Source organism: Panthera pardus, unplaced genomic scaffold (assembly GCF_024362965.1).
Source record: "Panthera pardus isolate Hobbes unplaced genomic scaffold, ASM2436296v1 HiC_scaffold_7, whole genome shotgun sequence".
Taxonomy (NCBI): domain Eukaryota; kingdom Metazoa; phylum Chordata; class Mammalia; order Carnivora; family Felidae; genus Panthera; species Panthera pardus.
The window spans coordinates 7246124-7260327 of NW_026527002.1; the positions used below are offsets into that span (position 1 = coordinate 7246124).

Below are 14204 nucleotides of genomic sequence, written 5' to 3' on the forward strand. Positions count from 1 at the left end.
ATCCCTTCTCCCACAGAGAAATAAATTATATACATATATTTGTATTAGGCTCCCTAAGTGAGTAAAACCTGTTGCCTTTGGGCAGGACTCATCACTAATCCATTGTTCTATTTTGCATATATCTATGATCAAGGAAATCTACTCACTTGAGATCATTAGCATTATGGTCTGTGTAACCTTGGGTAGAACGTCTCACTGAAAATCATAATGAGAGAAAAGAAAATGACCCTTAAATGTGCTCTACTACTAGGAAATATGTATCATTAAACAAAGCATAAAGTATGAGAGTGCGTTGTTCATTGAGAACTTCATAGACGGTTTAGGGCCATGTGAGATACCTGCAAGGGACTGATTGTCTCGAGCCTCACATACCATTATTCTAAGAGGGAAATAAGGAACCCCAACATCCTGTCCCGGGATTGTCACTGAGATTGGGCCCCAGTATAATTCTCCTGAACGTGACTATTAGGTCATTAGCTCTCTTCAAGACAATATAAGTTCTCATCATTTACCTAACCAAGGTACTCCCCACACACCCACACATTTGGACCTGAATATGCTTTTACCAGGGAAAGATTGAGAAAATTCTGATAACAAGATGGACATGATTTTCCATGTATTCCATACTGGGCGTCTTGCTGATGTAGATTGTATACAATTATGTTGAGACAGTGAGGAAGCCTGTCAAATTCTCATCTTATTTACTATTTTTTTGACCACTCCCAGTAAGTGTCCTGTTAATTTGTGTCTGCCAGAAAGCATGCACAAAAACAGGATTATCTGTGCAAGAAATTTATTGAAAGAAGGAGCAGGAAAAAAGTGGGATTGCTTTCAGCCCACACTTCAGGTCTGACACCTGTGGAAGGAGAGAGGGAAGGAAGGGGATTGGCTAGGAAGCATCTTGGACTGTAGTGTGGTTCCCAGAAATTTTTGGCCAGGCTGCTAGAGAGCTCACGAGACCCCAAGTTGCCCCTTGGAGGAGATTCTAAGGAACAAAGGGACAGATCTGAGGGGGGCAGCAGCAAGGCCATCAGGCAACGACGCAGCTTTCTGTAGGATATGCGAGTGGCACATTTTCACGGCTGCCACATCAACTATCAGAATAAGAATTTACGAGAACCATTATTCTGTAGCGGAACAAAACTGTATTTGAATCCTGGCTCTTTAACCTTGGACACGTTCTTGAACTTCTCGAAGTCTCAATTTTTTTCATCTGTAAATATGGAAGATCATAGTAACTATTTCACAGTGTCATGGAGAGTATAAAATGGAAGCCCTTAACATGGAATCTGGTTTGTACGTGTAAGTTCCTCTAAGTATATGGCTGCGAGAGACGTTTGCATTATCTGGCCAGATGGCTATTTTCTTCTGCTGCTATAGAATGTGCAAACTTCAGTCAGCATTCAAAAAATAATGGAAAGCCTCTTCTTATAATATGTATGGAGAATATACATGGACTCACTTAACATTAGTTCAAATAGTGTGTAAAGTATTACTGATATCATAGGAATGAACACAATGTTTGCTGGTTAAACATCAGTTTAGTATCTATAACTTAATAGTAAACAAATTTTTCAACGGTAATAACTTTTATGACAAATAAGAAAAGGGGTATACTATATTTTCTGGCATTTCTTAGTAAGGCCTCTTTTAAAAATTACAACCCAGGGTGGGAGGGCGGGGAGGGGGGCAGTGATGGGTATTGAGGAGGGCACCTGTTGGAATGAGCACTGGGTGTTGTATGGAAACCAATTTGACAATAAATCTCATATTTTTTAAAAAAAGAAAATATAGTTAAAAAAATAAAACAGAACTTGTAAACTCAAAAAAAAGATTACAACCCACTTCTTCTAACTCTCAAAATAATGTGCAATTGAAACAATGGCTCTGTCATAGATGAGTAATTAATTCTGGTTTATTGGTTAATCAGCTATTACAGAGTTTCATACTTCTTACTACGAATTTAATATTAGATGACAGAGATACTTATTTTTACCTTTGGCCTAATGTCTTGGATCACTGTGAAGAAAAATTCTAATGTTTACTTGAAAATTCTAATGTAGGTTAACCATTTTAAGACTATTCAGATTTGAAAATCTTACATTACAGCAATTAGAGGATGGAAATCAATCCCTGCATACTGAGAAAAATTAAGAAACTAAGGAGGTAAGCATGATGTGTAAAATACCACTTTAATAATAATCGTATAATGGAAAATGTGATGCGAATTCCCTCAAAACAACGACTGATTGTGTCCATTGGTGCCTAGTGACTAGGAATTATTAGAGAGAAAGTGGATTCGATGCCAAATCTGTCCTTGTTCGTCTGGTCTTTGGCGCTCCTCGAATGGTGTAGTGGTTGGCAATAAAGGGTTGAACTTCCTGCTTCTCCCTTTCACCTGTTCCCTTTTGTGTCACCCACACATTCACCCATGTGTCCACGGCAGAATCAACCCAGGATGAAGACATTGATTCTCCGTGTCATTTTACAATTACTGCGTAAGAAATGTATGTAGAGTGATCAGGTTTTTCACAATATTTGTGGGGTCCTTGAATCAGATTCGGCTAATCCTGTGATTGTTACTAAACATTTCACATCCCTTCTCTGTTCTAAAATTCATCTATTTTACTACTTTTGTTATTCTGCTTAGGTCCCCAATTAGAGAATGCTGTGTTGCATTTCTCACCAAATCTAACCCACTGCCCCTTCAGTGCCTCCTCACGGGAACAGATTGTTGTACTGAGAATGGTCACGGGGTGCTGAGATACTGATCTCTTTGGTTTCGAGGAAGCGTGGCGTGAAAGTCTTTAGGCTGCTGCTATCTAGGTAAGCAGCGTTGTGCATTTGTTCCAACACGCTGCACAAATTCTGTCATGCTTTATGTGGAAAAGGTGCGGGACAGCATGGTCCTAGACTTGTCCTAGATCCTTCTTCTCTGCCTCCCCAGAACATGGTCCCATTACCTTCTCACTCTCTCCATCTCAGATTTTTAGTGTCTGCACCATGTCGTCTGCCTCAGTCACAGCACAACCAGGATTTCCCAACCTAGCATCCCAATACTAAAACGGACACACACAGACGTAGCTCCTTCGTCTCAATGGCATAAATTGGTAATAACAACAAAGAAAAAGAGAACCTCCGTATTCAATTGACATGGAAGAGCTCTGTAAGCTCACACCACAATAGTTAAGGAAGGATGACCATAAGCAGAAAGGGAGACCAGCAGAGCTAGAGAGAGAAGATGCCTGAGCCTGGGGAGCTCGGACAAAATGCCCAGAGCACAGATCTCCACTCAGTTTTCCAAAGTGAGTGTCATATTCTAAGAGAAATAGCTGAAAAATATATTTGTTGTTCAAAGCAATGAGAACTTGGCACACAAACTGGCTGTGGGGTCTTCCCGAAATTCATTTTGACAAGCAGGATTGAAGAAGAAATGAGGCAGACGCCATATTTGCAGGAAGCAGTATGTTGTTGAGGCGAGAGAGGAGCATCTCTGTGTGAGAAGCAGCTATGGTGCCCCTGACCACTCTGGCCGGGACACCTCATCCACTCACACAAGTCCGTGTCATAAGGAACTTTGTTGTGCACCAGGGAGATTTCCTAAGAGCCTTCAGCTTGAAAGCCCTGGCCCCTTCCTCCTCAGAACTGCCCACTACCACTGGCCCAAGAAAAATGTTCTTCTTCAAAACTCTGCTTTGAATCCAAAGCACCAAGAGATTCTTTTTTTAAGGAAAAGAGCAAAGGAATAGAGAAAACAAACTGAAGATGAAGAACACTTAGAAAAATGTTGGAAGAGAACAACGAAACTTTCGCCCAGAGGGATTGTTGTGAATTCAAAAACTCGATGAAGCCAAGGGCAATAAACTGGAATGGAATCCGAAACAAAGGTGTATGGCAGTGTATTAAATGGCGTCGAGAAAACGAGAACTGATCAGGAACCCGTTGACCCCTGAGCCACATCGCCACCTATAACCAAGAAACCACCTTGGGGAAAAAGCCACCCTGAGCAGATCTATTGTTCCCAGGTCCAAACCCAGGCCTGTGCTGTGGTCCCCACCACACATGAATAAACACCCCAGGTCCCTCTTCGTGACATCCGTGGCAGTGGTCACCAGACACCGGGCTGCTGCAGAAATCCATGCAACACCACCATGCTTGCCAACACAAACAGCAGAAGTGAAATTTCCATCTCACCTCTGCCTCCCCGCGTGCGTGAGAGCGCATTTGCTTTGTCAAATCTGAATCACGCCTCGAGTGGTGACCACATAAAAGTCTGAAAAATGGAGGCTTCAGCTTTTCAGTCACTGCAACACAGGGAAACAGCTAGAAGGACAGCAGGTAGGACCAATCTGCCATATCCATCAGCAAATACCTAAAGGGAAAACTAATGCAATCATCTAATCGTTGGAGTTTGGGTGGCGTGAAAGAGAAAGGGGAGCTGATATCACGTAGATGTAATGATTTCGTCTCCGCTCATATTAGGTAGTAGATATCTAACACGGTGTCTTTTCACACCACGAGCCACAGAGAAAATAATATTTACATTCCAAATGCAGTATATAGGTGATCCCCTGCTTCTGCCCTGTGGTTGGTGACACCCCTAGAAGTCACCATACAACATGTTGTGCCATACTCATGGAGAAGCTCTGCTCTAAAGAATGAGAGAATTAAGTGTGAAACGCACTTTGTGAGTTTTTATCAAAATTATAAATTAAAATGCCCTGGATATTTACTTTACACACATACCTTCACATGGGTAAAATGACATGTTTATACAGATATTCATGGGAGCACTATTTGCAATGGCCAAAGCTTAGGACCAATTTTATTCATATAGGGGGCCAGTAAAGTAAATTGTAATGTATCCATAATATAGATACCAATGTGCAGTGGTTAAAAGGATGAAACTTTCCTGTGCATCGATACAGAATGGTCTCTGAGATGCACCCTGTGTAAAAGCAGCAATATGAAATTAATTTGTGTTAAAAAGAAGATACACCAGTGCACGTATGTGTCTGTGTGTGTTGGGGCCTGTTCTAGAAATCCTCTGTCTTCCTCTTCAGGTGTGCTGTCCACCCTTCTCTGCCCTGCTGTGTGTTCTGGAAGGTTGAGCTGTACGGGCTGCTTCAGTGGGCTTACCTGCACTCTGGGTTCCCGTTGGCCTCCACAGATAGGAAACATTGAGAAGAGATTGGGGGGAGGAAAGACAGGGAACCCGGGGTCTGTGTTACCCCCTCCACTGTGGCTCCCTCTCTGTGGCTCACAATGAATTGGTTGTGGAGATTCATGACTATTTATTTAGTTCTCAGACCTAAGTCAGTTTTTAGATTGGAGACCCGACTGAGACAGGACTCTGTATATGGTGATTCTTCTCACAAACCTTCTCTAGAGGGACCTCGGCCATTTATCAGGGTGACTGCCCTAGGAAAAAAGAAAAACATAGATTTTCTAAGGATTATTAGTACTGGGTTTTAATTGTTGCTAATACCCGGAAACTGGAAATACCCCTGTAGTACGCTGGTCAAAGTGGGAGCTTATGGAAGTCACGTGATGGGTGGAGTGTTGGCTTGAGTTCATCCCAGAGAGAGTCCATTAGGAGTGTAGACCCATCCTGCGGTTACTTCCCCAATCCCCAAATATATAATGAGAAGAGACATGATTAGTATCAAGATAGCTTGCAAGATAGTAAACCAAAGGCAACACGACATTCCTAAGGAAACCACATAGTTTTTGCTACCATCAACAAATTGAGAGGTGCAGGAGTAGTTATTCCTACCATATTTCCATTTAATTTACCTTTTTAGACAATACAAAAGCAGATGGATCGTGGGGAAAGATTCTGTAGTGCTGCAAACCTTATCAGGTGATGATGCGACCGCATCTGTGATTCCAGATGTTATGTCTTTATTGCAGAAATAAACATAGCCCCTGATACCTATTTACTATCAAACACTGTATTTTCCCCACTGATATCAGTAGATACTCAGAATGTGGCAAAGATGGAAGGAAGACCTTCATCAACAGCTCTGCCCCTTGTCATCATATTGCCTAAGGCTGTGCTGGCCGATTTGCTAGCCACTAGCCACATAGTTGACCACTAATAATGTAGCTGGGACAATTACAGATGTGCTGTGAGAGTAAAATACATACCAGATTTCCAAGACTGAGCATGAAAAAATTTTAAACGTTATTAATATTTTTTATATTGGTCACATTTTGGAATAACATGTTGATGCACTGGGCTGAATAAAATATTAAACAAATTTCATCTGTGTATGTTTACTCTTTAAGGGGGGGGGTACTAGAAAATATTAAGTATCAAGTGTACCTAGCACTTGCTGTTTATTTTGTGTTTCTATTGGACAACGTTGGTCTGGAGGAAACTGGATTGTATTGATAACCAACAGAACATCAGAAATACCCATTAAATTGATGAAATTAAAATAACCAGACCCAGTAAGAAAGAAGCAGGACATCTCTGTGATGCCTTTGCAAGTTTTATGTGTGTCAAGGGGTAAGTGATTCAGGGACCTGCCATACCAGTGAAGATTCTGGGGTTCAGGGGTCTTTGTGAGATCTCTCCTACAGTGGTAAGTCTTGCATTGCATACAATATATAAAGAAATACAACGTTTGGTGGCCCTTTTTGGCTTTTAGAGGCAACACATCCATATTTGGGCACGCTACTTTGACCTACTTATCTCTGTAACCAATAAGACTGATAATCTTGAGTGAAGCCTGTGGGAAAACCAACCAACCAAGCAAAAATGAAAATTTTAAAGGCTCAGCAGCAGGTTCCACTGCCCTGCCCTGTGGGCCCTACTTCCCCAAAAGCCCCATGAGCTGAGAGAGTCTGTTGCAAGACCCAGAAGGGGAATCAGTGCAAGTCCCTGGGGCTTTGGAGTAAAGTCACTCTCTTTTGTACTGAGAATTATTCCGAGAATTATTCTCCTTCTGAAAAGAATCTCATAGATAACTACTGTCCCTGGTAGATAATGCATGCTTAATCATGATGTATGAAAGAACTAACTGTTGTGAAATGGGTGTTATATAGCCTATTTATTCAGAAAAATTGACACACTCCAAACATTCCATTATAAAACAACACAAGTAAATAGTGCCGGCAAGAACTCAGACTCCCAGGATACTTGTTCCTAATCATCTGCCATTTTCCCTCTCAGCCCAATTCCCTGGCCTCATGGGATTTCCCAATGACCAATTAACCGAAGAGGAAAAGCACAGGCCTCCTCTCCTTCTGTGTCTGCTGCACTTCTGCTCCGCTCTGGGGTGGCCCTGAAGGCAGCCACGGAGAGAAATCTCAGCGGCTACAACCTCAAATTGAAAATGTTGCGTGAAGCTTTGCACAGCCAATCAGGTTTATCCGAGACGCCATTATTGCTGATTAAAAGCATTGTGTGAAATGAGAGATGGCCTTAAGTACAAATCTACACTGATTCATGAGCATTGGTTAATGGGCTGGCAGGCCGGACATGGACTGAAGAAAAAACAGGACTGGATGGTTGTTGAAAAGGTGGTCTGAAGGAGCGGTACAAAGATGAAACTTAGGGAGTTGTCCTGGGATGTGGAAATATTCATATGGCAGGTGAGTGCACACCATAGCCTCTTTGATAAACTCTCTAGTCAGTAGGCCTATGTGCAGAGTGGGCATGATGGCAGGGGTGGAGGACATGGATAGGCTGGAGAAAACGGACGTGGTCTCACCAAAACTTACCTGGTTGTTGTGACTGTTGAACACACAATTTGTAAACAGGAAAGACCGACACTGAGACTCAGTGAATGATCATCCCCTATAGAGCCCTCTTCTGGCAGGTTGACTATATCTGACCTGTTCCGTCCACTACTGATTACCTTCAGAGGCTTCAAGGGCAGCTATAGAAATGGGCATAATGGCCACGTTTATGTTACCTGTGTCTTCTGTCCTCTCCTTATCCCAGCCACTTCCATGAAGTACATTAGTGATGGCTAATGTTTTAAGTTTTAGGGAGAAATATGATCAAATTGATATCACTCTGTGATGACAGTGTAGCTCTGTCCCTGAGGTGTGTCCCATGTGTAGAGTCAACCCCAAACTTTTCACTGGACAGAAAGATAACTGTGGTGGCTAAAGGACCACCACACAGGGGACATAGGGTTGACTCTACTAGATACCCTCCATTTTTACCTTGAGATCCACCTTCCGCCTCTCCATATTATTCTTTACCTGTAAATTTGGCCTATACAGACCACATCAGTGAACTCTCTTGCCTTCTTCAATCGGGTTTAGTCAATGTGGAGCGCTAGAAGAATGCATTTTTTTTTAAGTAGGCTTTGCACTCAGCATGGAGTCCAATGCAGAGCTTGAACACATTGCCCTGAGATAAAGACCTGACCTGAGATCAAGACTTGGACACCTAACCAACTGAGCCACCCAGGCACCCCTAGAAGAATGCATTGTTGAAGACTTTTTTTGAGGTGAGGAAACAGTGTTCCCATGGAGTTCACATTTTATTTTTTTAAGTTATTATTTTATAACTATTTATTCATATTATTTAAAAAATTTTCAATTCCAGTATTATTAACATACAGTGTTATATTAGTTTCAAGTGTACAATACAGTGAGTTAATAATTCTAGATATTACTCAGTGCTCATCGTGGTGAATGTTTTTTTAATCCCCTTCACTTATTTCACCCATCCCCCCACCCAGCTCCCCATTGGCAAACACCAATTTATTTTCTATAGTTAACAGTATTTTTTTTTCTTTTTGGCTTATCTCCTTTTTGTCTTTGTTCATTTCTTTTTTCTTAAATTCCACACCCGAGCAAAATCATATGGTATTTGTCTTTCTCTGACCGACTTATTTCACTCAGCATAATACACTCTAGTTCCATCCATGGCAAGATTTTATTATTTTTCATGGATGAATAATATTCATCCATATATATATATATTCATCCATACTATATATATATATTCATATATTATATTATATTCATATATATTCATCAATATATATATTCATATATATATTCATATATATATATATATATTCATCATATCTTCTTTATCCATTCATCAATGGATGGACACTTGGGCTGCTTCCATAACTCAGCTATTGTAAATAATGCTGCAATGAACATAGGCATGAATATATCTTCTCAAAATAGTGTTTTTATATTCTTTGGGTAAATGCCCAGTAGGGGAATTACTGGACCAAGCACCAATTCTATTTTAATTTTTTGAGGAACCTCCATACTCTCTTCTACAGTGGCTGCACCAGTTTGCGTCCCGACCAACAGTGCACAAGGATTCCTTTTTCTCCACATCCTCGCCAACACCTGTTGTTTCCTGTGTTGTTGATTTTAGCCACTCTGACAGGTGTGAAGTGATATCTCATTGTGGTTTTGATCTGTATTTCCCTGACGATGAGTGATGTTGAGCATCTTTTCATGTGTCTCTTGTCCGTTTGGATGTCTTCGTTGGACAAATGTCTGTTCACGTCTTTTGCCCACTTTTAGTTGGATTGTTTGTATACATATATTTTTTGGCCTTGAGTTGTATGGATGGAGTTTACATTTTAGCAGGTGAGACACAAAATAAACAAATAAGTGTATGAAATAATGTCAAGTAGCACATGGAGAAAAAGAAACAGTTACATGAGGACTTATCAGGAGGCCTATCACAGGTTGATCAGACAAGACCTTGCTAAGGAGTTTTGTTTGAATATGGACATTCATAAAATGAAAGGAGATTCCAGAGAAGATCTGGGGAAGAGTATCCAGGCAGAGGAAAGTACACTTGAGGTATTGCTAGATGGTGGAGAAGAAAATGGAATGATATAAGAGGTAAGTTTGGAGAAGGAGAGGCTTTAGATTGTGCAGAGATTTGGAAACTTAAATGGAATTTGGAGTGTGACAGGAAGTCAGTAGGTAGTTAGTGAACTAGAGAGTGGTATGATCTAATTTATATGTAAAAAGACTACCCTGGCTGCTGCCTAAAGAATCCACTGGAAGGGGCAAAAGGGGAGCCATAAATTTGCTACTGTAATACTCTTGCTGTGAGCTGGTGCCTGTTTATAGTAGTATGGAGACTGGGAGAGTGTTTGGATAGGAGGAAATACTTTAAAAGCAGGGTTGATAAGCCAGTAGGCTCAGCTTTCAGAATGTAGGTGGGCTTGGATGCAAAGAATTTGATAGCTAGGATATGACCTCAACAGCCAGGCCCACAGCATCGCCCTTAATTGAAACAGGGAAGATGGGAAGGGGGTTTGTGGGTGGAAGGAAATTAAGAATTCAGTTACATTTGGGATGCCATTTTCCAAGTAGAGAATGTTGGAAAGGCGGTTGAGGATAACATTCACCTTTGATACTCAGGAGAAAATCGGGATAAAAGTGTAAATTTGAAGTATCTTAGTGTCTAGATAAATTTTAAAACCATATACTAGTTGAAGAAACCTAGGGAATTTGTACAAATAAAAACAGGAAATAGCTAAGGTCTGAGATGCGAGCCATGCCAATATTTAGACTTTAGGAAGATGGAGAGGTGCCGATAAAGAAGAGAAGCGATGAACAATGAATTCAGGAGGAAATAGCATGGTATCCTGAAATCCAAGAGAAAGTTATCTTTAGTTAGAGGGAATGATGAACTGTGCCAAACAGTCATGAAAACTGGAATCTGGCAACTGGCCATACAATTTGGCAAGATGGAGATCATTGTTGATCTTGACAAGAAATTACAATATAGTGGCGGTACCAAAAGTCTAAGTCAGAGTGAAGTAAGAAATGAACAGGAAGTAGAGAGGTACCACATCTGGTAAGAAAAATTCTTTGAGGATTTTTGATTTTTAAGGGAGCCGAGTGGGGGCGGGGTTGCTGGGTGGCTCAGCCGGTTAAGTATCCGACTCTTGGTTTTGGCTCAGGTCCTGATCTCTCGGTTCCTTGAGTTCAAGCTCTGCATTCAGCTCTGCACTGGCAGCATGTGGCCTGCTTGGGATTCTCTCTCTCCCTCTTCCTCTACCCCTCCCCCACTCACACTGTCTTTGTCTCTCTCAAAAGAAAGAAACTTTACAAAATAATGAAAATAAAGGGAGTCGAGACATGGGGTAGTTATTGGCAGGATCTAGGGGTGCTAGAAATAATTTTTTTAAGGGGGAATATTAAACATGTTTAAAAACCACAACTAGAAGGCAGAGAGAAAGTAGTAAGAAATATTTTATGTGGTAGTAGTTAATGAAGCTCAGATTGGAAAGAGAAGGCAATAAGACCAGGAAGTGGGGTTCTGGTAAAATGAGAATGCTTTTGAGCAGGGAAAACAGTGAAAGCTGGAGAGACAGACAAGGTTGATCAGAGTCCTCTGTGTAACACTGTCCTTCCGAATTCAGATGACATTGGCTGGAATCCCCTTTCTGGTGCCATGAAAGCCTCATTCCTCCCATTGCCTCTGCAGATACAGTGCTAAAAGCACAGACTGTCCTTTCAGGCTGCGGGCTTCTCAGAGGGCCATGCATTTCATGGGGGGGGGGGGCCCTTCACTTTGTGTATGCCACCCTTTTTCCTTCCCTGCTAGAGCAGGTGTGGATTTACTAACTTCCCATGGCGTCTACATGTAGAAGCCACAGGAAAGAGGCGTCACCTAAGCGGACTTTACAGAAGCTCGGCAGATATGGAAGGAGTTCACGTTACAGAACACAAGTCACTTAAAATGGAGTGTTTGGCCGAACCTGTTCTGAAAAATCTCTCTCCACCAACTCCAGCTCCCGCCTCCCACTGGGAACACAGTGCTCTCCCTGTCTGGCTAGTCTCCCTTGACCTTTCGTCTCGGATTCCTGTTTACTCCATTTTACTGAAGGTTTAACTAGTTGAGTTTCCTTTTCTCCCAGCAAACCACGTTCTGGGGACTCGTCTGCCACTCCCAGATCGCTTTTATGAGCATTTTCTTAAACGCAGACAATTCCATCCTTTCTAAAAGTTCTGGCCTCAGTAGTTCCGGCCATCCTCCCACTGGGATGCCTGATGGGGGGGATATGCAAGTTCACCTTTGACGTTCAGCAGTTTTGGAGTGGGGTTCTTGAAGTGTACCTGGGAGCTATTACTAACTGTGATCTATTGAAGATTTGTGAAGTTCGAATGTTGGTGGTGCACCCATGGGGATATTCAAATTAATCTGTTTGGACCACACAGTGGGGATGAAGAGACAGACAGCAGAAAGGACCAAGGTGTCCAAAAAATCTGCAGCCCAGATGATAGCAATGAGCTGAATTGTGTCTCCCCCAAAGTCGTATGTTGAAGCCCTAACCCCCTGGCACCTCAGAATGTGACTGTTTTGGGAGATGGGGCCCTTAATGAGGCAATTAAGTTAAAATGAAGCCATTTAGGGTGGGCCCCAATCCAATAAGCAAACTGGTTCCTCACCTTCCTGTGTTTGCCACACACCTTCCAATATGGGGATTTCCGGTCTTAATACCGAAGGATGTGAAAAGCAAGCACTAGTTTTAAAAAAGAAAGTGGAAAATAATTATTCGTACAGTTATTACACTCTTCACTCTGTGCTCCAAACCCCACATGGCTCGGTGTTGATAGAACCTGCTGACAGTCCTGACTTGGCCCCGTTTTAGATACGGTCAGAGGCTGTTCTCATGCATCCCGCAATTTGCAGCCAGTTTCAGTCCGCTTTGGGTTGTATCCCATGATCCCTCAGCTTCCGTCTCTGCCTGACAAAAGTCATTCGAAGTGTGTCATCATTTTTAGAAAAACAAATTGTATGCACCGGTAGAAACTTGAAGGCCCCTCTGTGAGGGTTTTAGGGCCCCTCAGTACGCTCCAGCACACTAACTGTAAACCACTCCTGTTGAAACGTGAGACCCAATGAAGGCACTCATCCCCAGGGCCGGGATCGAAATCCTCACTTAAAGGGATCCCTGCAGGTAGAAAGGAAGACGTGCTGCTGTTCACCGCCTTGCTGTTTCTCTACTGACCTTTCTACAAAGATCGTGCTACAAGAACAACCACACCCACAAGCCATCACATTTGCATATCAGAATTCTGCTCTTCTACCAAAGACACTTGAGTATCCCTGTGTTACTCTTGTGATTTGCTCCTGATCAGTTGAACCCCTTCACTCCGTGTGCGGTTGACCTGGGCAGGTGAAGACAGGTGCCTGTTACGCAAGAGCGTGCTGAATGTCATCTGTGACCTGGAGGTTATCCAGGGAGAAGGAGGAGTAACAAAGCCTTGGCCTTTCCCTGCCAGCAAGACTTCGTGGTGAGGTTAGTGACAGATCAACTGGAAGGGAGGTGAAGCTCCTTGGATGGTTCAACAAAGAGATACCACTGCTCCATAATAGTCAAGGTGAACTGTCCTTGGTAAGCAGCTGAACAAGGGAACCACTGGACTGAGAACAGCTTTCCCCCCATCTTAGTGTTTCAGTGTGTGTGTGTGTGTGTGTGTGTGTGTGTGTAGAATACTTTTTTAAACAATGCTTTGGGTGACATCGTTTCATAGATTTAAACTTTTTCCTCTTTAAAAAATTAACCACCGTGGTAAAATATGCTTGAAGAGGTTGCATAACTATTTTTATAGATACCCCCAAATTATATGTTATTCAGGACTGACATTATTATTTCAGATGATATATCATTTAAAAACAGAAGATCTACACTCAAAGCAGAAACTTTCTTACTCACTCTAAGCAAAATTTGGGGAGCCTCCTGAAGGACAGAATGAGGTACAGAATTCAGAACTCGTTCCTCTTATAGCATTTCTGGGTGTGTCTGATTTGTCTAATGTGCCTGTATATATTCAGTTATATTATGGGTTTGTACAGTTTTTGCTAAAATCGGTCATGTCAAAACGTGCTATCATTACATTTACTTAATCAGTTGTCTGGTTAATTGAAATAGGTGCATTCAGTCCTTTGTAGATAGTGAGCTTGTAGCTCTTTGAATTTATTTCTGCTTTTTCCAGAATGAAATGATACTAAATATAATGCCCTAACTCTAATGGCTTTCTGCATCATCGTTTCTCCAGGAATTCTTCTTATCCAACCCACTAAATGTGGGGACAGGACCAAAATTCAAGGGCTGTCTCACTGATAACTGTGATCACTACAGCTGTCCATGGAACATAACAGAGGCAATTATCTGCTAATATTTGATATTAGGTAAAGTTGACAAATCAAAAACTACCGAACTTCAATGTAAGTAAACGTG

General features: G+C 41.9%; 1 non-coding gene across 1 annotated transcript; it reads right to left on the reverse strand.

Annotated features, from left to right (window-relative positions):
* Positions 1-433: 433 nt before the first annotated feature.
* LOC128775365 (small nucleolar RNA SNORD115) lies at positions 434-514 on the reverse strand. Its single transcript, XR_008420097.1, has one exon. It is a non-coding gene; the product is annotated as a small nucleolar RNA SNORD115 (small nucleolar RNA).
* Positions 515-14204: the final 13690 nt, after the last annotated feature.